This window comes from Triturus cristatus, chromosome 7 (assembly GCF_964204655.1).
Source record: "Triturus cristatus chromosome 7, aTriCri1.1, whole genome shotgun sequence".
Classification (NCBI taxonomy): Eukaryota; Metazoa; Chordata; class Amphibia; order Caudata; family Salamandridae; genus Triturus; species Triturus cristatus.
Window position 1 is genome coordinate 1,216,197,520 of NC_140590.1, and position 22,595 is coordinate 1,216,220,114.

Here is a 22,595-nt window from a genome sequence, read left to right on the forward strand (position 1 = left end):
TATGGACTGATATTTACTACTCAAATAGCATCAATATTATCATGAACATTTTTGTAATATACATGGTCCTCTTCAATTTCTGGCTGACGGCCTGGCTGTGTTTCTTCTACTGTGTGAAGACAATAACACTGAATTATCCATTGTTTCTCCGGCTAAAGACCAAGATTTCGAAAATGGTAGTGTGGCTGATCCTGGGGTCTGCATTGGGATCGTGTTTCCTCAGTGTACTCTCATACTGGAATACGTACAGAGATGTCCTGCTGATTGCACCTACCAATCAGACATCAAACTCCACTACTGCAAAGAGCACAATCAAGTGGACATCTTCCCACGCTGCTGCCACTGGAATTCTCGGGTGTTGTCTGCCACTTCTCCTCGTACTCCTATCCATCGCATTCATCTTGATATCCCTTGGTAACCGTGTGTGGAGGATGAAGCAAATGCTGCAGGTTTCAGTCAACCCGACCTACAGGCACATTTCAGGGTGGCCACCACGGTCATCTCACTCTTCTTCATCTACCTCATCTTCTTCCTGGCAGTGGTTTCATACCTTCTTACAAGAATCTCTTCTTTAAGTTACTGGATCATTTTCTGTTACTTTGTCATTTTTTCTTTCTCCCCCTCACAGTCCTTTGTCTTGATCTGGGGGAACCCTAAGCTGAAGCAGATGGCTGGAAAGATCTTCTGTTTGGCGGATAGCTGATCCAATGAACGTGCTTCCTTCTCATGAGTCCGTTACTCTGAGGACACTCAAGCTCTAAAGACTCTGGGCCTTATCTACAACAAACTAACGTAATGCGATGCCACAAGCCATTTGACTGCGCATTACTTTGGAAGCAAAGGGATTCGTCATATCTACAACGATATGACGGATCCCTTCGCTCTCCCCAGTGCTGGTGCACAATTGGCTGCCATGCACCATGGTGCAAGGGCGCCTGTGTTGCGGGGATGATTGTTTTTGTGCAGGAAGGGATACCTTTCTGCACACAAACAATTACAAGAGGTGTTTTCCTCTTTCTATATGTGCTGTAGAAGGTAGCACGCATAGAAAGAGGAAAAAACAAGAAGAAATTAAAATAGCTCTCCTTGATCCACCTCCCTATGCCTCCCCTGGGAAGGCGTAGCATTTTGACGCTTGTCCAGGTTTACGATTTCTCGTAAATCTGGAAATGCTGCAGAATCCATGGGTGTTGCGTGGGAACACCCAGAGCAACACCCTTTGGAACACCCCTTACACGCAAAGTGCTACGTGAGAAGGGTACGTATTTACAAGTAAACGAAAAGCCACGCAGAGTCGCTTTATGTGTCCTTGAAAATATGGAGCAGCAAATCGCGCCGCCAGTGCGTCACAAAAAGTGACGCACCGGTTGGGCAAGGGGCTTGTAAATATTCCCCTGTGGGTTTTTATAAACACAAATGAAGCAGCTATAATTATTACAATGTAATTATTGATGCAGTTGTCTGCTATACCTGTTAGACAACAAAGCGGAGCACTTCAACAGGAATCTGGAAGTGGGGGGTCTGTGGTCTTGGGTCTCCATACTGAGCTCAGTTTAAGTGACTCCTGGCCTAGCCAAGAGATTCCAGCAAGCACTGTGGGGAAATCAACGCTTCTTGTGTACAAAGTGACCTCTTTGTTCACAGCTACAGCCAGGGCCAGGTTTCATGCGCATTTTTCTAATTATACTGTACCACAACAGTGGAGTCATAATGTCCGCCTGGAATGCTTTCCCTTTTGACATTCAAATAAAACCCACACTTCTCACTTTCAGAAAATCCTTACAACACATAGTTTCCAGGTTTTCTTCATCTAATACTCCTCTCCTACAACTCCCCACTGATACACCAAAATGTCCATCTGAACATTAATGTTCTTTAAAAAAAATCTATATTTCTTCTGTTGGATATCCTACTATTTAAAATGTTCCCTGTTTTTGAGTAATTTGATCAACTGAGTTATCTCTAAAGCGCATTAAAGCCCTTTCATGCATGAGCGCTTCATAAAGCTGTTGAATGAACTGCTTTGTTTTATGCTTGCAGAAGAATTGGTTGTAGGCGCATTGTTTTCATCCATGCTTTCAGCTACATTTGTTCTGCTACAAGCATCAGACAAGGGCCACCTGCAATGCACCACAGTAACGCAACGCAGTTCTCTTCAGAGCACAAAGGCAAGATCCCTTATTCTCATCACCGGTCATCATGTTTTATGAGGGTAATTGTACAAGGGACAGAAGAAGGAGACACTTTACCCCCACTCCAGTTATTCCATAGGATGGGTCATGCGAAATTGTGAGGAAAAGCTGAAAGTAAATCGAGCAGCCATCCTATATTAGGCAATTCTAAATAAGTATTTTAGGTTCATCTGTGGTAGTTGACTAAGTGAGGGAAGCCGTGCCCACTGCCCCTCCCACTTTTTCATTGGCTTGTGTCTTTGTCCTTTCTAAATACTGCCTTCCGATTGGTTTATAGGCTGCTAGTCCCTCCTTATTATGGCCATGTCGTCATTTGTATCCTTCCACAGCTACTGGCCCCTTTACTTCGTGTTTCATGAGCACTATTTTCTCTTCCGTGCCCCCCCTCCTGCTGTCTGTGCCTTCTCTCCCACCCCCCACTCCCGTTGTTTGTGCCTTTGCACACCCCTAACACCCCCCACCCGCACTCCCCTTTGCAGTGCAATAGGTGTCGCGTAAATGCTTGTTAAAATAGAGTTTCCCCTTTTAGGGCTGTATTTAGTTTTTGAAGCTTTCATTGTGGTTTCAGCACTATTCTGTACACATAAGAAAGACGCCCTGTTTCAATATGGCTAGAAATCTACAAATTGGGGCATTTTCATCCTTTTTCCACTTTCTACTTGCAAAATTTGTAAGGTTCACCATTTTTGTCCACAGCTGCAGATAACCAAGTTCATCAGCACAGCCCCTGGATTGGACGGATCCTCCACTATGTGACAGTTATGTTTCCCAAATTTAATTTTGCCAAATAAATCCGTAGCACAGGTTGTTCATGGCACCAAGGAGTTCATGGTAAAGTTCCCTGTGATGCCAAAAAAGTACTATTGTCTGGTCTTCTCCCCCCCACTCAGGACACCAAACTGTGTTGTCCAACCGTTGTCCATAATGACTGAAGCTATGCCTGACTTTCAGGATAACCTTGGACTCTATAAATGATTCCTACATATATTTGTCACTTTCCTTTGGACACCTCTGATTTAATTGCTGTAATGCATATTGTATTTATACACTGAATGCTTTATAACAGTCTTTCTTACTAGTTAGTAATAGTCTTTCATGATAATAAAACTAGAAAAATATTCCCTCAGATCTAGAGAGTGGATGTATATTTGTATATGTTAGCATCCTTTTCAGTAGGAAAGTGGAGAAAATGAAGGTGGATCTGTTGTGGTTTCCAGTTAAAACGAGCAAATGGAGCCCAGGAAACGCTAGATCATGTTTTTTGTGGCAATGTCTTGCATGTTATCATCTGGTAAGTCAACGCATCCTTCAGGTGCTGCAAGGCTCAAACATAATAATTGTGGTTGTTAAGAATTTTACGTTGTTTAATCCCAATGAACTAATTATTGCAGTTTTGTTACATTGACTAAAAGAAGTCTTAAATTACACGTAAACCTATAAAATAATGCTCTTTATTGGATTAATGACCCTATATACAGATTGCTTTGTATTAAATAGTTTTTAATGGGTTTATGCATCTATGATCTGTAGGTAGATTGCGCTATATTTATGTGTAGAATAAGTATTCAATCCTTTATGAATAAACGGTATGTAATTGTAATAAATTATTGAATTGAATCAACATGGATTATAGACTAGATCAACGTGGGCTTGAGGACTATATATGCTTTACTATCTTTCAATGGCAGCTGGTGACATTTGAAATAGTGGGGCGTAAACGTTTGGTATGACTTTTATGTAGTGAGCAACGCGGACAAGCTTAATGGACAAACGTGGAGTCCAGGCTGCATCCTCCTCCCAAAAATTTCTTTTTTTTAAAGATTGGCAAATGGTGCATTTTAAAGCAAATTAATTTAGTGATAAAGCAAGGCTTATAAAGCAGTGGGAACATATAGTTTTGAAATATTAAACACATTAGAAACTGCCCTATATTTTACTGCATTAATATGTTCAACAGTTACTGTAATGTGCAAATTGTACAACATAACTTCAGCCTTTTAAAGTGTGTGCTTGCCCAGTGTCTTGCACTGCATGTGGCATCAACTTTGGAAGAAAATGCTCTAACCAGGCTTTGAGAAGGACCCACAGCTGCTGATACGAAGACAGGCCTTGAAGTGGGATCAAAAATGTGGGGACTCTCTAAAAGGGAACAAGTAAAATAAATTTCTGTGATTCCCATAGTGTGCTGCTACCCGACCGATATTTTGGTTTCTCTCTGAGATGTAATTGCATCCAGATATATGACACAACAACTGACCTACACCTAAAACGATGATTGGCTTTGTCAATGGTTGTTAGCTGTTTAACATAAATGAGTAACAACAAGGATTTGTTATAAATAATTAACCTTCAAAATGTTTCAATTCTGAAATTTCAGTAGTTTTGAGGCCTGCGGAAGGAGTTTTGGCCTCCTACTTATGTACGCTTTATGTTAAATATTTATGTCCTTATTCTCTGCACATCTTTAACCACCTCTCTTTCTTCTTTAGCACCCCCTGTTCACTCTTCCCCGAATGCACTTCCTTGAATCTCCCTCACTTCATTACTTCCAAACATACATTGCACTCACTCACATTTAAGCAATGTATTTACTTTTGCCCTGGAAATATTTTGCCATCTTTGCAGCACCTTAACACACATGTTCACAAAATTGCAATTACAACGGAAATACATGACCATTGTTCTGTGTGCTCTGCAATGAGGCTAACCCACTGACAGTCACTTTGCGTTGGCTTCAGGGTCAGCATCAGAGCTCTCATTCAAAGTTGATCAGAAACACCTGGCATGGCACAAAGTATGCACGGAAAAAAAATACAGAAAGAAACAAGATTAAATAGCTAACTTGTGAGTAAGGAAAGATTAGGCAAAACTTGAAAATAAGAGAGGAACATCACTGACATGCATTGCCTTAACGTTTTTTAACACATTGTTCGTGAATCAATCCATGTTTTAGGCATTAATGTTGTTACGGGCATGAAGATAGGGCCAATTTTTATGTCGAACAGCAGACAACGTCTACTGTAAGCACATATCTCTTGCTTGCGCTTGACTCAGATATTTGGATCAACTTCACGAGGGAACAAGAACCCTCATTGTTGCTAACTAACTGATTAGGCCAGTCAGTAAATGACCAGTCCTTTCTGACCACAGGAGTCACAGCAGACCATTGATAAATTTCCTTTGATGTTTGAAGAAAAAGGGGGAACCATTTGCTGCCCCTTTTCCTTGCAGCTCACACAAAATCGTAATGTTGAGATTGTGTGTTGCAATGAAATGCACCACTGGCGATGCTATTTTGGAACCATGTGTTTTGTTTTTTAATTCCTTCAAAGCGTGGAGCTTTGGCCAAAGCAGGATTTGCGAGGGTGAAAAACTAAAAACATTGTCAATACATTAGGCCCTTTGTAAGCTATATGCATGCACTCGAGAAGGGGCCGTGCAGTGTAGATAAAAAAAAGCACAGTGCTGTTTTCCAGCCTAGCATGTGTAGCAATCACCAACAATAGTCACTACAGTATGTTGCTCTGTTTGATGACATCTGGTGGGGTATTGAAATGTATGGAGGCATCATTCACTGGGAGGCCCCTTTAAACGTAGGTCCTTTCTGCACACGCGTAAAACATTTTTGGGAATCAGACAGACATTTTCTGCTGGGTTGGCACTGCTTGTTTGAATTGAACTAGTGATTCTCTAGGCCAGACGCTTTCAGGCAACGGACAGAAAAGGAGATTTGCAGCACGGTGCCAAGCAGCAGACCTGTAAGGTTTGCTAAACACAGACTGCCGCTGCCCGCGTCCCACGCAGTGGGACATCAGCAGGGCAGCTCTCTAGTGGCCGCCCGTCGCAGCCTTCCCCCCTCCCCCTTCTTCTGCCTCGCGCGCGAGGCTACGCCCAGGGAGGAGATCTCCCAATGAGTGTAGGTGGAGGTGGGCCGTTAGGGGGGCGAGGCTAGCCCCCCCCTACATAGGCGTCCCTCTCGCCCAGTTCCTCCTCTGCTTCCTGCGCGCCGCTCCTGCCCGGACACGCGTATTTCGTCCTTGCCACGCGGTTGCGTGTGGATTTCGTCCTTGCGATCGGGGCCCCGGTGTCGTCGTGCGTGTCGTACCACCAAGCAACGGTGAGTCTTGCTTCCTCCCTCCCTCCCACCCCGGCCCTGTCCCTGGGCATGACCAGGTTGACGGGGCCCTGTGGCTCGGATGGCCACGGGTGGGGGGGGGGTGCGCAAGTGGGGCACCGCGCCTCTGAGGGACAATATGGCGGGAAGCAATATAGTATCGCGGCGCGATTTCGAACGCTGCCAGGTCGCAGGGTGGCCAAGAAGGAGGGATGGGCTGGCATTACCGGCTTTGTAATTGCGGCAGCGCTACCAGACCGGCCCAAGACTAGCGTGGGGTGTTAGCGGAATGGGCCGTATTCGTGGCGCCGTGGCACTGTGAGTCTTCCGGCCTCAGCAATTTGCCCAACTTACAGGAGCAGAGTTTAAGTCGCCGTGTGCGACGCGGCTGGCGCCCAGACGTGGCCGGGTCGACGCCCCCGCAACATAGGTGAAATTTCATTCTCCGAAAGCATTACTAAATTACAGTTAATGTAGTGCGCACCCGGTATACTAAATTGCGATTTAAGCGAATGTTGGGAGCGGGCGGCTCACTGGGGGAGTGTGGCAGAATTGTGGGTCAAACGACGCGGCGGGAGGTAGCAGGCGAGCAAACGGATCTCGCAGGGCCACGGGTTCGAGAACGGGACAGGTAACGCGGAAAGGTACATATCTATCGCTGCCCGACCCACGAGCACAACGCGAGCGCGATTTCGCAACAATCCCCGGTGCCGTCAGGCGGGAGCAGCACACAGCGCTCTCCTGTTGCATCCTCCCATGCGACCGATTGCGAGCGCTCCAGTACCGGGTGTGGCTCGAATAAGGTGAGGATTTCAGTCTCTCTGCACACCACCTGAAAATATTCCTACAGTTCCCGGAGGCCCGCCAGGCCCCTTATGCGCGCGCCTTCTGTCTGCCAGGAACTTGGGCATGGGCGCGCACATACAACATCCAACTAACAGCACCCGTTTGCAGTAGTGCATTATTTAGCTAATAATCGGGTTCCGGCCCCGGGTTCGGCTCTCGTCATCTCCAGATTCCTGCTTGCTTGGCTTGATGGTTGAGATGTGGACCCGTTCATCTGTCGGACGTAGTTATGGACTTAGTCGACTACTGGGGGCCCCTTGTGGTGCGAGGGAAAACGGCTCGTAGGGGGCGTAAGTAAAAGCACCAAATCATTTCATTCATTTTGGTAGGCATGGGGAGGGTGCGTCAATTGCCCTGAATCACGTGGTGCTGAACCGACGTCGAGGCTCCAATCTGGTTCCCCACCTCCAAAGCTGCGTTAACAGCCTATAAAGGCTTCTTAATGGGCGCTCCCTGCCTTCCTCAAACACCCCATCCTCTGAGCAGAGGAGGCGATAATTGTTGGACAGCAAACACTAAAGTGCACGCCTTCAGCATGCACGGGAACCCGTCGTGCCAGGCTGTGCCCAGATGCTGTAGCGGGTCGCCGACGTCCTTGGGCACAGTATGTGCGTGTCACAGGCTACCTTTACCGACCCCCGCAGCTCTCATTTTATCGACCTGAGAATCCTGAAAGGCTGGGCGGACATAGCCTACATCAGGTAGGAGACAGACCACACCATCACGCACTAACCCCCCTCCCCCCTGACTGCTAGGGCCCAGCACCGTGATGGCTCAGGGAGCACCGAGGCTCCGCATTTCACGTGTGTCTCGCGAGGGCCCGAGGCTCAGCGTTTCCCGTAAGTCACTCGAGGGACAGATGCCGCACATTCCACGGGTCTCATGAGGTCGCACATTCCACTGTTGACAAATACAGGCCGTTATGAATGCGGCTGCCCTCGGGGTACACACTTCTCCGACTCCGGCCACGATGAACAGTTGATTTACACAAACCCAGGCACTTTAAAAACGTGTTCTCTGAGGAACACTTGGAATGGCCCCGTCGTGGCCTCGAGGCACTTTACTGTGCCGCTTAAGCTACGGATTACAGAAAAGGCTCGGGAGACAGCACCTAGATGTTGTGGGGCTTGAAGCCTATTTTCTGTTCACACAGATTGTGTACAATAACTCAAGAGCACTGTTGGACAATGTGTGTACAATAACTCAAGAGCACTGTTGGACAATGCGCACCAGACCAGTGCACCATTTTCTTATGATATGCACAGGACCCGTGGACCAGTTTATTGTAATATGGGCAAGACCCATGCACCACTTTCGTGCAACCCGTGCACTACTTTCTTGAAAAATGCACAAGCCTTGTACACTACTTGCAATGTGTACATGGTGCACCACTAACTCGTGTGATTCATTATCTTCCTGGTGAGAGATCAGGAATTGGTATAGTGGAGGTTTTGACTTCGGTGTAGTTAGTGCAGAGGGTAATAGGCCTGCTGCAAAGAACGTGTGCCAAGTAGATTGCAGAGTGCGTATGATGTAGATAGGTCGGCAGGTTACTGTATTCAAAAGAGGCATCCTTTTGTTACTTGCAATGTATATCTTACAGCCCGAATAGTCAACAGTGAGCTACGAACGCTCATCCGAGAGCTGCATACACACCGCTGAGCATACATTATTAGAACATTGATTAATGTTGCTAAGAGGGTTAATTTGGCTAGAAATCGACTGAGCTTGGGCTGCTCCATACCAAGCAGCCTTAAACTATACTGCCTGCCGGCTGGGATGACATGAGTCTCCGACACTCTGAGTCCTTTGGCTCAGGTAACATTTCCTATACACAGATTCACATGCATATGATTGATTGGCTAGGCGGGTTTAATTCAATGCATCAGAGAGTGTGGTGTGGAAACTTGGTCAACTGTTAAAGGGGGCTAGTGAGAGAATCTGTGGGGGAGGCGGCATTGGGCACAGGGCGCCGCCAAGGCCGGCATCGCCGGGGACCGCGAGAGTGCGTGAGTTCTACAACACTTTTCGGGCGTGCCGTATTACATTTATCATAACCAGCATAGCGCAGGATTCAAACCAAATTATTTCCGGCAACTAAGTATAATTGTCTAGTGTTACCCAATGAAACTGGTTTATCTGGCAAATAATAACAGATTTCGTGGGCTGGAGATTTTTTTAACTTTAGCTACTGAGACTTATGCTTTCCATGCCCAACTACCAGTGCATGGCCCATTACGACATGCTGGAGAGAACCAGGCCCGAAGTCTCGGCGCCTTATCAATATGCAGTGATTCTGGGAGAATCACTTACTATCCCCGTGCCTAATAAGAAAGGAGTGTGTCCTTGGTGTAGCGTAATTCGGTGCGCAGGTAAAGCGCGCAAACACCCGATCCCTTTCTGGTCGTGCAGCACTACCATAAACTGAAAATTTAACTTGAAGGTTGTTTCAGTCCTGAAAGCCGTGAGCCAGATGCCACCATCACTATTCACACTATCGCCCCCCAGCTTTCCTTCGATTCCTGGCTTCATGTTGAACATGCATGGCTTGGATATCTCTAACGTACCCTTTGCCAGCCACTTGCGATTTTAATAAGGAAGTAGGCCTGGCTGTTGGTGATTAAGATAGTCACGTGGATCAAATATTGGTTAAATGTTTGGATTCGGAATACTGATTTATTATTGTGAGTTCCACGCTTAGGTCAAGAGATGCTGCTGCCTTTCATCTTTAACCTTGCTATTCGGAAACAGCTGGTGTAATGTTTTCTTCAACTCACAGTCATAGTGGCAGCTTAGTCTATACAGGAAGCCAGCAGCCTGAGCTGTTTTGAGACAAGCGGAAGGCCTGGGTTTGTGTGTCATACATACCATCCGGAAGGTTATTCTCACGAAGTGATGAAGTTATGTGTCCCGAGTGGTGCAACAGGATAAGGATATATATATATATATATATATATATATATATATATATATATGTTATCTTGGTAGCAGGAGTACAAATGTCAAAGGTTCAGCCTAAAACCCAGTCTCCACCTTAAGGCAATGGTCAGCTTGTAGAAAGGTAACACGGAAATTGATCTACCAATGTTATTATTGTACGTTCAGCGCTTGAGTCAAGAGATGCTGCTGTCTCTCATCTTTGCCTTGCTATTAGAAAACAGCTGGGGTAAGGTTTCTCTCAAATTAGTCATAGTGGCAGCTTAGTGTATATAGAAAAGTCAGCAGCCTGTGCTGTGTTGAGGCAAGTTGCAGGCCTGGGTTTGTGTGTCAGACATAACATCTTGAAGGTATTTTGTGAGTTCCACGCTTAAGTCAAGAGATGCGGCTGCCTTTCATTTTTAGCCTTGCTATTCGGAAACAGCTGGTGTGATATTTTCTGCAACTCAGTCATAAGTGGCAGCTTAGTCTATACAGGAAAGGCAGCAGCATGAGCTGTTTTGAGACAGGCGGAAGGCCTGGGTTTGTCTATCATACTTAACATCTTTGAGGTTATTCTCCCGGTTCCACTGGGAGGCCAGGGAAAGCAGTGACATGGTTTACCGAGACTTAGCCTGGCTTGCCGCTTCTGCGACCTTGTGAGGTTTGTTTATGCATTGTATGAAGGTGACAGAGGCTGTCACTGTTGTTTGATAGGCATCAGGGCCAGATGACTTTTAGGTGCATTGTGTGCAGGAAACTAAGGAGCGGGTCCATTTAGTAAACACAAGGAGCACGGGGGGCGTTTCTAGCTCTAAATGGAAAGTTGAGACAACCCAGTTAAGTTTCAGTGCAAGGCTACATTTGGTGGGGCAATTCCAGGCGTAAAGCATTAAGCCAGACAGCCCTGGGAATTAGGCAGGCGTACGATTAGCTAAGATTGTGTTCAAACTGAGGGAGAGCATATCGACCACAATTCATTGTGGAACCAGAAAAGCTTTACAAAGCAATGCTGTAGAGTTCCGGTAGAATGCTGTATGGATAGGCTTCAGGGATAAGGCCATGACCTTTCTGGAAGGGGCATTCTTCTTCGACCTGTGTCGAACTGGGAAAGGAAGTAAGGCGGGCTGGATAACGCTTTATTCTACCCGCGTTGGCACATTTTGCCAGGAGTGATTGTCAAAGTTTTTTGCCTTCAGCCAGCCTAGGTTAACACCCATCCACTCCAAGCTAATTGTTCATGGTGATATTGGGCCGCATTTACACAGCCCAGTATTTGGCCCCTGGGGTTGTCAGTGTCGTGAATTACTAAATTTCACTGAACTGGAGGTGTAGCCGGGTTTTACACTAGCAGAAGTTTGGGAGTGCAAGCCTCCACATAGGGGGTGGCTGGCTGAATTTGATGAACTACTTCAAACGTTTCACAGCACTGCACGTGGGAGAGTGGCAAGGCCCTGTGCATACTTCAACCAGACACCCCAGAATGAGTGTCAATTACCTGTGCATACTTCAACCAGACACCCGGGAATGGCCTGCCCTCATCTACATGGTAATAATTGAGAGAGCAGAGAGCGACCATACCTCTTGAATTTTGCACTTAAACTTTCTAGTAATGGAAAGGGCTTAACACCTTCTGTAATAAGCATGACCAGAGATGTGCTGCTCTCCACTGACATTTGACAGGTTAATGGGCAAGGCTGGCGGAAAAGCCAGATGTATTGTCATGATTTAAGGCGGACGTGACCCAGGTATTGGCAAGATAGAGACACTGCCAACTATGAGGATATGAACGAAATCATAACTGGGGCTCACAACAAATTATTGGATAAAAATAAGAAGTTTCCTTTTCAAGCCACGATGTCGGCGCCACGACTTACCTATAGCACAGCAACACCGGTATAACAAGGACTGTAGGCAAACCTATTAACTCCTTTCAGCAGCAATAAAGTCCAAAGCTAGCTTCTATTCAACAAGCAAGGAAATTGGATACGCTGTCCCAGTGGAGAGTAAGAAAAGATTGGGATAAACAGCGGGACTAGTATAAGACTCTATCGTCCAATTTAAGGTAACTTAAGTTGCAAATAAGAGAGGCTAAAATGAGGAGATGTTGCTAAGATATGGGCAGTTTGTAGTAAACAATAGACTAATACGAGGTGAAAGGAAGCAAATTTAGGTAACCCTGATGTCAGCTTGTGTTTATATACGTAGGTGAAGTGGTTAACTCACACGTTACCTTCACCCTGCTTATTGTGCTGAAGCTGTTGGGAACACAATTCCAAGCCAGGAAGGCACCTAATTTGGGCAATTGAAAAATCTTAATAGGATTGCAGGTCCATAAGCGCCTATTTCACCAATGCCTTGTTGCCGATGCCATATTTTCCAGCCTGAGAATCAGATTTAGGTGTTGCTCTTCTCGCCCAGCCTTTCCTTGGAGCCAGGGAGGTGTGAAACGTTCACAAATTTGGGTCCTCGAGCTGAGCAATGTATTCTTCGGCAGCTCAGTCAGTCATATTGGCTTTATCCGGAGTCATGAAAAAAGAATACGTCCATTTAGCAGTTACGTTAAAATGTTGTGTCCTGCTAAGAAATCATGCAATCCCCGCAGCAGCAGCAGCAATTCAGGAACCATGACGCTATCTATACATCACCTTTGTAGACAAAGTGGAAATTAACACCTTTGTGCTAGTATATGAAGGGAATCGAGGGATTGACGAATTCAGCTATGGTTCAGTTCTGGCTCCATATGTAGGTGCTAGATCTTCCCATAATTACGTTAGGAAGATCTGCAGTGGCATCGCTAAGAAAGCTAGGAACTCGGCACATATAACAGCAAAGGGAGGAAGGGGGGGCTCTGGCAGCGACGGTAGCCTCCCCAGAGCTGTGGCGGAGTTACAGGGCGATCTGGAGGCAGACGGGTACAGTAAGGGTACCTCTGCGACAGGCGGTACAGTAAGGGTACCCCTGTCCGGCACAGTAAGGGTGCCCGAGCCAAGGTCCACGAGCCGAAGGGGGTTCTGGGAAGACCGCGACGGCGCCCCGTTAGTCCTTCGGGCGGTTGGGGGGCCTGACCAACCGGGGGTGTGCCACAACACGCTCCGCCCCTGTCAGAAGGGGCGGGAGTAGGAAACAGATCACGTGACCCAGTGGATGATCTGAAAATAAATATGTGCCGCACTGCCGGGCATCGACCCACCGTGCGTGCCGGCTCACCAGGCGGGCGGAGCAGCGAGGGGCTGCTTGCCCTGGATCGCCCGTAAGATAACCCATTTATCGTCATACTTATGTTGTATGAAATAAACCTGTAGCAGTTCTTCACCCACAATGAAATTGTCAGTGTAATCCTTGGGTGACGTCTGTGCATGCGTGTTGAATGAAGCGGATGACGGTGTGGTCACTATGGCCGGCTCGTCTTTTGGATCCATTTCGCGGTGGAAGAAACGCTGCAGCTCCACTTCAAACAGGGCTAGCGAAGTGCAGCCAGGGCCTGGGGTGTCAGAGTGGTGGGGGGGGGGGTTAGGGTGGCGAGGGCTCTCAGAACAACGTACATAACCGAAGCTTAACATTCAACAATTACCATTACCAAGGACAAAACAGAAAAACACATGTGCTTCACAGTGCATGCGTCCACTCCTACGTGTGACGAATGGGAAAGGGTGGGATCTATGCCTGGGAATGACAGATTGCTACTCTCACGCAGGGAGCGAGACTCCCATGCCACAAAGCATGACGCTGACAGAGTCACTGGCCTATACTATTGGATACTGCCATAGACTACAGTGGCATTGACTCATTATGAAGGGCTTTATTAGAACAGTAAGCCCTGCGTCGCGCGTCACAGCTCAGAAAGTTGATTTACTGCCTGGCTTCCGTCTCCTGCTTCAGAGCGAGGAGGGGCAGGCAGCCTGTGATAGACAGCCCAGACTTAAATATATCTATTTGTTTATAGATACAATCGTATCTCTAAATAAATTGATCTATTTTATATTTGTACAGGAATGTGAAGGAATTTAAGGGGGGGTGCAGCCCCAGAGCCCTAATGGAAAATCCGCTCCTGCCCCACTATGACCCCACAGAAAGTAAAGACAGATAACCGTCCACACATATTTATTATTGGCCAAACACTATACATCTGTAAATGACAGCCTTGTTTTTTCAATGTATTGAACTGATGTATAGTAGAACGTTATCTGCACCGCTGCCTAATTCATGCTGCTTCTGCCACAGAATACGAGGTACTGTAATTGTCGGGTTCACCTGGGCAAGGAGAGAGAGTGAGGGTGTAGAGCACTGAAAACGCAACCAGGGATGCCACGCTATATTAGTTAACCTAATTGCATTGTGTAGTAATTCGTTTTGTAGTGTTATCCGTTTCTACAAAAAGCAAGCACTGGGCTGCACGTAAAATTATTGTCTGTGGATAAACAACCTCACCCAGCATAGCTGTCAAGTTTCCCAGGTCCATATATGATGTGCTGCTCCAGGTCAAGTTTTTACTTTGAATTAAGGGACTTCTAGTTCTGTTTCATAATGGAATAATCAAGACTACAAGTCTCAGGATTCATAGGAAAAACTTGTATTGGAGCGTGCACATCATGTATGGACCTCAGAAACTTGGCAGGGTAGACTCGACACCAGTTGTGGCCCTGACTGCCCGTGTCAGGCTGAACAGGGTGTGGCAGTTATCAATATGCTAATTAGTAGGTTTAGATTTTAAAACAACCTAGCACTTTTTTGGGGCACAGAATCTTAATTAGTAACTATGTAGTAGTCAAGCATTTGCGTCCATTGCTGCCTCTCCACACTCCCCCATGGACACAACCGCACAAAAGACTAACGTTCCATTTCAGCGCATTAAACGAGCTTAAAAACATTGCGATGCGGTGTAAGTCGTGCACGTGTGCGAAACGAGAGTCAAAGCTTCCAGTAGAGGGTGTAGTGTTGCCAGGTGGACCCTTCCAGTGTCGTGGGGGTCCCTGGCCAAAGTGAAAGCATGTTCCCCCTGCCAGCGTGCCTCCTGTGGACGTGCCTAACGTCCAGGGAGAGGACATGTGGTATAAGCAAATAAAGAGCCCGGGACACCGGGCGTGGCAAGCAGTGTTCTAGCCACCAGTTGGAGACACGTGTGTTGTGGCCCCCATTATTTCTAGGCCTGTGGCCCAACACTACACTGGCGACGAGGTGGTCTCGCCACCCCATCGCGTGCACCGCCTCGCTGCGCTCTTGCCCAAGGAGCGACTTTGCTTTCCTCACCTCGTGAGGAGTGGTGCCCCCAGCGTGGCCCCCAGCTGCCCTCGCACCACCTACCTTGTGCCCAGCCGTGCTGCGAACCTCCTCCGCCTGGCAGGGCCCTCCGCTGCCCCCTCGGCCTCCAGCGCCTGCCTCCGGGCTGCCCGAGAAGCTTCTGAGCCCGCGGAGCCTGCACGCGCGGAACATCGGACCCGCCTGCCGTTTCCCACGCATCTCGCGTGCACCGGGTGATCCAGCCCTGCCGTTTCTCACGCATCTCGCGTGAGACCCGTTTTTGGCAGTTCTGCTGCCTGGACTTGCCCCTCCTGCCTCCCAGGACGCCCCTGGATGCCGGGAAGGCCCCAGAGGGTCAGTACACGACGCCCGGAAGACGAGTGAGCCGGCCCCGAAAGGGTGAAGGTGAGCCTACCCCCGCTGCTGCGCCCGCCCACGACAACCATGGCCACCGTGCCCCCCCTGGAGCCGTTTGCAGTCACTGGCACACCCCCGTCGCAGGCGGCACAGTGGAGGAAGTGGGTGGAACGACTCAAGAACTACTTCGTGGCGGCGGAAATCGCGGCAGAGCGACAGCGCGCCATACTGTTACACTTAGGAGGTGAGGCGATCCACGACATATCGAAGGACGTGACGGAGGCTGGCCCGCCCAGGACGTATGCCACGCTGCGCGACGCTATCACTGGATACTTTGAGCCATTTGCGAGTGCCGACTATGAGCGATTCTTACTGCGCCAAGCCCGCCAACTCCCGGAGGAGTCGGTGGATGTTTTTCACGCTAGACTAAAGAAGCTAGCCAGCACATGCACACTCCCCGACGTGGACGACGAGATCCGCGCCCAATTCATACAAGATTGCGCGTCATCGAAGTTGCGCGAGAGGGTGTTAGAAACGGACAACATGCCCATGCGGGACATCCTTGCGCTCGGCGGTCAAAGGAGTTGTCTAAAGCACGTGCCGCCCACATGGGGCCAAAGCCGACAGTCGCGATCAAGACAGAGCCAGTGTGCGCCCTCAAGACTGACGCTGGCGAGAACAACTCAAAGCAGCCTCGGCGGAGGAACCCAAGACCGGCGCAAGCACCCCCCGGCCGCGCGTGCGCGTGGTGCAGAGGAGCGACAGCACACGGAAAAGTATGCAGCGCATGCGGAAAGGCCAACCACTTTGCGAGCGTGTGTCTGTCGGCACCCCGGAAGAAACAGAGTGGCCCGCCCAGGAGGGTTAGGCAGGTAGAGCCGCTACCGAGCACATCCACCAGCAGCGACATGGATGACGATGAAGCGGACGTAGCCTCTATCCATGTCGTGAGAGTTCTACACACCCTGGCGACCTCTCCATCCACAGAACCCATGTGCACGGTCAACGTACGGGACCAAGCTGTGGCGGCCCTGATCGACACAGGCCATCAATCAACCTGATGGCTGCCAGCGTATACCGGACGCTAGAGAATGCCCCGGCGCTCCATCCCACGAGGGTACAGGTGTACGCCTACGGCACCAGCCGCCCACTCCGCCTGTGCGGGATGTTCCGGACGGACCTGTCCCATGATGCCATTCGACTACAAACCAAGATCTATGTGTCGCAAGAGGGATCAGGATTCCTGCTTGGTTGTCGAACAGCCAAAGACCTCGGGTTGATCCACTTCGCACTCACCGTCCAAGCCAGCAGCCTCGACCACCTAGTTCGGAACCACACATCTCTATTCGAAGGGATAGGCTGCCTGAAAGGACCTGCTATTCACCTCCACATAGACAAGTCGGTCGCCCCGGTGGCCCTCCGGCACCGACGCATTGCATTCCACCTGCGACCCAAGGTGGAAGCAGAACTGAGAGTACTTGAGCGGGCTGGCATCATTGAGAGGGTAAGCGGGCCCACCCCGTGGGTGTCGCCAATCGTGGTGGCAAAGAAACCGAAGCAGCCGGACGCGGTGCGAATATGCGTGGACATGCGCATCCCCAACCTCGCCATCAAACGCGAACGCCACCTGACGCCAACTATTGATGAGATAGTTGGAGAGCTGTCCGGCTCAAAGTTGTTCTCCTAGATGGACTTGAGGTCAGGATACCACCAGATTCCCCTGCACCCGGATTCGCGTTCAATCACCACCTTCTCAACGCATGCAGGCCTCTGGCGCTACACCCGGCTCAACTTTGGAATCTCGAGTGCCGCGGAGGTGTTCCAAAACATCATCCAGAACGTACTACAGGGACTCGAGGGAGTTCTGAATGTCAGTGACGACATTTTGGTCCACACACCGACTTTGGACGAGCACATCCAACGCCTCCAGGCCGTGTTCACCCGACTCCAAGAGCAAGGGCTGACCCTCCACCGAGAAAAATGCGACTTCCTACGCAAGGACATCAGCTTCTTCGGCTACCGGTTCTCAGACCACGGAATTGGGCCGGATCCAGAAAAGGTCAAGGACATTCACGCTGCTCCAGCCCCCACGTCGGTGACCGCGGTCCGCAGTTTTCTGGGGATGGTCACCTACTGCGGGAGGTTCATCAAGGACCTGTCCGACCTCACCGGCCCCCTCCGGGACCTCACCAAGGCGGCTGCCACCTGGGAGTGGGGCCCGGCACAGCAAGAGGCGTTTCAGAAGACCAAGGCGGCGCTCTCGGCCGACACCACCCTGGCCTACTTTGACCCCCGTAATGAGTCACAACTCGTGGTGGACGCCAGCCCGACAGGCCTAGGGGCCGTGCTGACCCAACGACAAGCATGCGGGGAGTGGGCCCCCATTGCATACGCGAGCAGGACCCTCACACCAACGGAGCAGCGGTACTCGCAAATTGAACGCGAGGCCATCGCCATCCTATGGGGATGCCGGCATTTCCACATCTACCTGTATGGGCACCCTTTTGTGGTCATCACGGACCACAAACCTCTGGTCCCACTGTTCCAGGTATCCTCCACTCGCCCCCCGCCACGCATCGAGAAATGGGTGCTCCAACTCCAGGAATTCCAGTTCACGGTGGAGTATCGACCAGGCACCCGGAACCCTGCTGACTTTCTGTCGAGGCACGCACGTCCTGTCACGGACTCAGAGGCAGCTGAAGCCGCAGCCACGGAGGAGTTTGTCAGGATGATCGTCGAAAGGTCACGGCCACTACCGATCTCTCTAGAGGAAGTGGCGCGAGCCACCAAAGATGATGACTGTCTCCAGATTGCCATCCAAGCCGCCATGTCTGGCAACTGGAAGGACCTCCAAAGCCCAGCGTCGTTCCGCACGTCGGACGCCCAAGCAACCCTTAAAGCCCTACATCAAGTCCGGAACGAACTGTCCGTATCCCCGGAAGGATGCCTCCTGAGAGGGCCCCGTCTGGTACTACCTAGCTGCCTCACCCAACAGGCAGCCCTTCTGGCGCACGGTGCGCACCAAGGCATCGTGAAATCGAAGAACCGCCTCCGGAGCAAGCTCTGGTTCCCCGGCCTCGACAGGGTGGTGGAAACAATCGTCCAGCGGTGTCCCGTGTGCCTAGCGACCAGCCTACCCAACCCTCCAGCACCTGTAATCACTGAGGAAGGCCCAGCGGCTCCATGGGAGCGAGCCAGCGCAGACTTCGGCAGCCTCCCCGGAGGGAAGTACATGCTGGTAGTAGTGGACGATTTCTCGCGATACCCCGAGGTGGAGCTCCTGTCCTCAACAGCCGCTGCGGAAGTGGTCCCCAAGTTGGAAAAGATACTTGCCACCCACGGCCTCATCGGGGAGCTGCGCACGGACAATGGGCCCCCGTTCAATGGCACCGAGCTGGCAGAGTACCTGCAGTCACACAGCATCAAACACCGACGCATAACCCCAAGGTGGCCGCAAGCCAATGGAGAAGTCGAGAGACTAATGAGGACTTTAAACAAGACAATTCAAATCGCACTGGCAGATGGCCAGAGCATAGAACTAGCCCTCTATCAATTTCTACGGGAGTACCGAGTGACGCCCCACTGCACCACGGGGGTTTCTCCGAGCCGCCTCTGTTTTGGCCGAACAGTCACCGACACTATTCCACACCATCCCCGGTGGGCGTCAGCACCAACCCCACCCAACCGGTCCATGGAACAAAGGACAAAAACTAATTGCGAAGCATCACGGAGAAGGAGAGCGGCCGACAGCCCCATCCAAGTGGGGGACCGGGTGCTAGTGAAAGACCGCCACCCCGGGGGAAAGTTCCGACTGCCTTTCGAGTTGGACCCTTGGACTGTCACGCGAGTCTGTGGAACCCTGGTCACGGCGGCCAGGAATGGTGAAGAAGTCACGAGAAACGTATCGTTCTTCAAGAAGGTCCCGGACGGTGGAGAGGAAGAGGGTCCTGAGCAGGAAGATGACGGGCCAATGGCACACACGAGCCCCAGGAAGGCCACGGAACAAGAACCAGCGGCAGCAGGAAGGACTCCCCGCAGCGCCGAAGAAGAGGTGAGCGCCCCGACCGCCTCAGCCCAAGGAGGTCAGGAGTCGCAAGAGACACAGAACCGCCCCCACAGAGCAGGCGCAGACTGTTCGGAGGATATGCGTCTCACCCCTCCCGATGGGCGCAGCCAAAGCAGGTACCACCTACGCCCATGCCCGCAGCCATCCCAGAGGTACCGAGACTTTGTGGCCCGCTGTCATCTCCAGAAGCCGAAGTGAGCTGCGCCTAGACCAAGTAAGACTGTTCTGTGTTGATGTTGTGTCTAGAAACCGGCAGAGACTGTGTTTAGAGACTCTAAAGAAATGTGTGGCCATGGTCGCTATGTTTATTGTTGTTTCTTAAGTTTTTCTATTCGTGGGTAAAGGAGGAATGTAGTGTTGCCAGGTGGACCCTTCCACTGTCGTGGGGGTCCCTGGCCAAAGTGAAAGCATGTTCCCCCTGCGAGCGTGCCTCCTGTGGACGTGCCTGACGTCCAGGGAGAGGACACGTGGTATAAGCAAATAAAGAGCCCGGGACACCGGGCGTGGCAAGCAGTGTTCTAGCCACCAGTTGGAGACACGTGTGTTGTGGCCCCCATTATTTCTAGGCCTGTGGCCCAACACTACAGAGGGGTCATTGGAAATATGAAAAAATCTTGCATTACTCTCCCACGAGGTGGCTGAATTGAGGATTAAGGCGGACAGGATAAGGGAGAACGTGGTTGGAGGGAGTTCAACCTTTGTATTTTTTTTCAAATTAGAATTATCGGTGGTGTGCCTGGAAAAGATGTACCTCGAGTTGGGTGGGGCAGTTGTTGATCTGTCCTCCCCCCTCCTCCTCATAGGCTGTACCCTCGGGCGCCGCCGGGGGATGCTCTTCTTCGGTCATTCTGTTTTACTTTCACATCCGCCACTGCCAGGCTCCCGCGCCCCGCGGCCGCGCTTCAAACCGAACTTGCTGCAGGCCCGCTCGGAGCGGTGACACGGTAGGTGGTGCTTCCCCGTGGTGCGCCAGTGTGTTTTTTAATGTAAATTACATAGTGAGACCGGGTGGCCTGGTGACTCCGTCAGATCTTCACTCCAGGGAATGGGCGAGCAGCTGCAGATCCTTTCGGATCCGCGTGGCCTTCTTAATTGGCTAAATACCTTCTCGAAACTTCCACGGTTATGGTTTAGAGCATTTTCGCGGCTGGTTCATTTTTAAACCGAATTTATGATTGCGGGATTTATTCACAAAGGGCCGACTCCTTCATTCGGCTCTAGTGGAGGAGGGTTTATGTCTAGATTTGCCAGATTCGCTCCATGTAGATCGGTCTTCGATATATCCTGTCTTTACAAATCATTATCAGGCCCGTGAGTCCAGTTGATTCGACGGAAGCAATTTAAGGCCGCCGCGGATTGGGTACATTATGCAGGACGAGTCCCCACGCAGGCCGGTTCCCATTACAAATATTTTGTTTCGAAATAATTTAATAGTCAGTCTCTTATTGCTGCATAATAATGTGAACAATTTACTCGTTTCTTTTTAGTTAAAACATATTAATTTCCCGGGGGTGTATGTGGCAGTTTTATAATTCCTAAATATTTGTAACTTTCCACAATCCTGCTGTTATGGCTCATCCATACTTCCCGTGTTGTAATTATGTTTAATAAAAGTGAGCGCAAAAAGACTAAGGAGCAGAAAGCATTTTTTTATCAAATGGAAGTGAAATTGTTGAGATACTAGAAGCTGTGTGACGCGAAAGACCACATATTATACTTCTAGATTTCATTTTGAACATCTTCATCAATAAAACTATGGGGCATATTATCAAGCCAGGCGATAACATTATCGCCGCTTTAGCGGCAGAAAACTGCCGCTAAAACGGCGATAATGGGCTTGATAATATGCTCTATGGAATTCCAATTGAAGCCCATGTTAGACGTCCTTCACATTTAACATGGGCTTCAATTGGAATTCCATAGAGCATATTATCAAGCCCATTATCGCCGTTTTAGCGGCAGTTTTCTGCCGCTAAAGCGGCGATAATGTTATCGCCTGGCTTGATAATATGCCCCTTTGTTCGGCCGCATTATGGCCTCAAAAGTGCATTTACACTAAGAGTCACCCAGAAATACAGTACGAGTACATAGTAATAAATAGAGCAGGGCTACTTTACATATACAGTTGTTTTAAAACGGTTACTTAGCCCTAATGTATATTTGGTGCATCATTATAAAACCTATAGTATCGGCAAATACCTTGATAAAAGTGAATATTATACAAAATCAATACTAGGTTATGAAAAGTTCATCATACTAGTTTAGAAGCGTTTCTTCCTTCAGGACTGCAAAACCCAGCCCATTTCTATGGCTCATCTAAGTTTTTCCTTCTGCGTACAGCCTCTGCTAGAAAACCCGCAACCCCATCGCATATCAGCGGTGATGACAGCATTTGCAGATATATCGGGGCAGGTCTTACTGGTGCAAAATAGCTATTTTTTAAGAGGTAAGATATATTTTGACCGTAAATCACTATAAAAACCACAGAAAAACTTAAAGTGCAACAAATTTTGGTCCGAAAAATCATCACAGGAGCAAGGCTTTAGGGTCCCTGACTTAGAGAAACACTTGGGAACTGAGAGACACCAATGAATACAATTAAACCTAAATCTGATTTAAAAGAAAGCGATGATGCAAATTATTAATAAAAAACCAAAAGGGTTGATCTAAAATCCAAGGGGCTTTTATCATATAATGTCTAACTGTGGGTTTGATAACTTCACTATTTTCCCTTTCCGGCCTTCTCTTGGTTAAAAATTGGCTTTTAATGTCTTTCACCTCTCGAAGGTGCAGCTGTCTAGGGTGATTTAAAAAGCTCAGGGCACCCTAATTCCGTGACCTGTTGTGAAACGTAACCTAACCA

General features: G+C 49.3%; 1 pseudogene across 1 annotated transcript in view; it reads left to right on the forward strand.

The window, feature by feature from the left end:
• The first annotated feature begins 20,568 nt into the window (after positions 1-20,568).
• LOC146811647 (interferon-induced very large GTPase 1-like) overlaps positions 20,569-22,595 on the forward strand; it is a 275,755-nt pseudogene continuing 273,728 nt past the window's right edge. Inside the window, exon 1 of the transcript XR_014966764.1 lies at positions 20,569-20,676. The product of XR_014966764.1 is annotated as an interferon-induced very large GTPase 1-like (transcript). The remainder of the gene's footprint in view (positions 20,677-22,595) is intronic.